Source organism: Octopus bimaculoides, chromosome 19 (assembly GCF_001194135.2).
Source record: "Octopus bimaculoides isolate UCB-OBI-ISO-001 chromosome 19, ASM119413v2, whole genome shotgun sequence".
Taxonomy (NCBI): Eukaryota; Metazoa; Mollusca; class Cephalopoda; order Octopoda; family Octopodidae; genus Octopus; species Octopus bimaculoides.
In genome coordinates, this window is record NC_068999.1 from 50684771 (window position 1) to 50687423 (window position 2653).

Genomic DNA, 2653 nt, shown 5'->3' on the forward strand with positions numbered 1-2653 from the left:
TTATGTATTTATCTATTTGACTGCGGACACATCATGTCAGATTTCAATACAGTTTCCTGAGATTGACTTAACAACACGTTTAATCCATAAACCTCGTCTGATCTCAAAACATATCGATCACCTAAATATCTCCCGACAATAAGCCATCAAAATGATTCAAGTTTCACTCGGTTACTCGAAGGCCAATCGTATTTTCGCTACTTTTACTTCTTTTTTCCTTTTCTATTTGTTTCGTCCTCCTTTATTTATTTATTGTTGCTGTTTGGGGGCTTATTGTTATTTTCGTTATTTGTTTGTTTGCATTTATCTAAAGATGTACCTACTACTGCTTCTCTAACCAAGGTCAGGGCATCTCCTTTATACGCTGTTAGATCTTTACTTTTTCTCACAAATTATCTATCTGCTTGTTCTGTCTGTCTGTCTGTCTGTCTGTCTGTCTCTCTCTCTCTTTCTCTCTCTCTCTCTCTCTCTCTCTCTCTCTCAATATATATATATATATAACTATCTATCTATCTATCTATCTATCTATCTATCTATCTATCTATCTAATTGTACAAAAGCACAGAAACATATTTACACACACACACACACACACACACACATAGACACACAAACATACACACTCATAGAAGCATTCATATATACAAGGTGCAGTGAATAAGCTGACGTCTAATTTACACAAAAATGAAAATAACACTAATATCTCATTTTAACAGATATATTTACCAAAATTACATATAAAATATGTAACGCTAAACAGTAAATTTACTCAATAAAATCACCATTGGCTTCAGAGACGGCCTCCAGACGACTTCGGAATCTCCTGCAACTCTTCTGGATAGTCTCCTTGTTTCAGTTGGTGAATGCTGCCACAATCCTTGTCTTCGGTTCGCCTTTGGTGTTACAAGAAGTTTTGTTGGTCTCTCGCTCAACTGCACCCCACACATTATGATCAAGTGGGTTGCAGTCTGGGGAGTCAGGTGGCCAGATGTTAGGGGTGATGTCGTAGAAATTGTCTGACATATATGACTGCGTTCTACTGCCTGTGTGAGCAGAGTCCTGTTGCCAGACATAGGGTCTTTCAGCAGCAATCCTTTTCACCCAGGACAGGACCACCTCCTCCAGGCACTTGATGTAGGCCTCTAAGTTACCTCTGAGGCCGTGTGAGAAGATGAATGGAGGCATAACATCGTCATCACTAGTGATCACTCCAAACACCATGAACTTCACTGGATGTTTGATTTTTAACACTCTCAGTACATGACCTCAGAATGCATTTTCATCAGATTGCATCGTCCTCAGATTGACACCCAAACATTCTGAAATGTTCGTATTGGTGCATTCGGCGCGAATGCCAGGCAGCACAGCATATCTGTTCCAAATTTCTGACAGAGTGAATTGCGTCATGGTGTTGATTTTCTCACAGACGATGCCCGACTGACCCTGCAATACTACGTAGTCGACAAAATCAAAAACAAACAATGCACATGCGCGAAATAAAAAATAAAATGGCGACAATTTACCCATCGTACCCCGATACATACATACATACGTATATACATACATACGTACATACATACATACATACATACACACACACACACATACGTTTGTATATGTGTGTGTTTGTGTGTGCGTGTGTGTGTGTGTATCCATCATTCACTATTTCTCTCTATAACTGTATCTACTTATACATACATATATATATATATATATATATATATATATATATATATATATATATATATATATAAAATATATATATACAGAAATATATTATTTTCTTCCCCACCTCTCTCTCTGTATGAGTATAAATTTGTATGTACTTGTATGTATCTGGGTATAGCTGTCCTGGTTTACAATTGATTTTTGCATTTCACTCCATATTACTCTTTCCGTGCAATTAAATAATCTTTGACTTATTTATTGAGACTATTAACCCGGCAGAGATTTGAATGAAAGAAGATAAGAAGGTATCCAGGTGTCAGATATAAATGTTGATCTAGAAGTTGATGTGTGGCAAAAGAGGTGTTTTTTTAAGATGCGAGTTACGGTGAGAGAAATGAGTATCTGTTCAACTTCTTTCCTTCTACACCAATTATTATACCATGTTACCTCTCACTTCCTCATATATGGGTGTATATGTATATCTATATGTATAATGCCTATATCTAGATCTATGTGTGCGTATATATGTCTCTCTCTCTCTCTCTCTCTCTCTCTCTCGTGACAGACAAAGAAATGGCGGCAATAGGGTTATACAAGTAACAAGATTACTGTGAATGAATAATCGTATATTTCGTAATTTCATACAACCTTATTTCGACATTCAAAATCTCTATCACATATATTTACTCTCACATGTGTAAACATATCCTGTATACAAACCAATACTGTGAATATATTACATAGACTTTGTGTGCAGACGTAGACATGTATGCGTACACAAGAAGAATTATATCTTAAATACAAATAGATCGACAAATAAGTAGACAGCTACGTTTGCATGCACAGATATTCATATTTTGCGCTGGTATGTGCAACTATCACAGTTTTATCATAATTCTCCAAAAGGATAATAAACAAAACAAAACGAAAACAAACAAGAATTAAGGCGTATTTACACACACACACACACACACACACACACACA

The 2653-nt window shown here is 36.3% G+C and overlaps 1 protein-coding gene across 1 annotated transcript in view; it reads right to left on the bottom strand.

The window, feature by feature from the left end:
• LOC106882031 (uncharacterized) overlaps positions 1 to 2653 on the bottom strand; it is a 368303-nt gene that overhangs the window by 275434 nt on the left and 90216 nt on the right. The window lies entirely within an intron of this gene.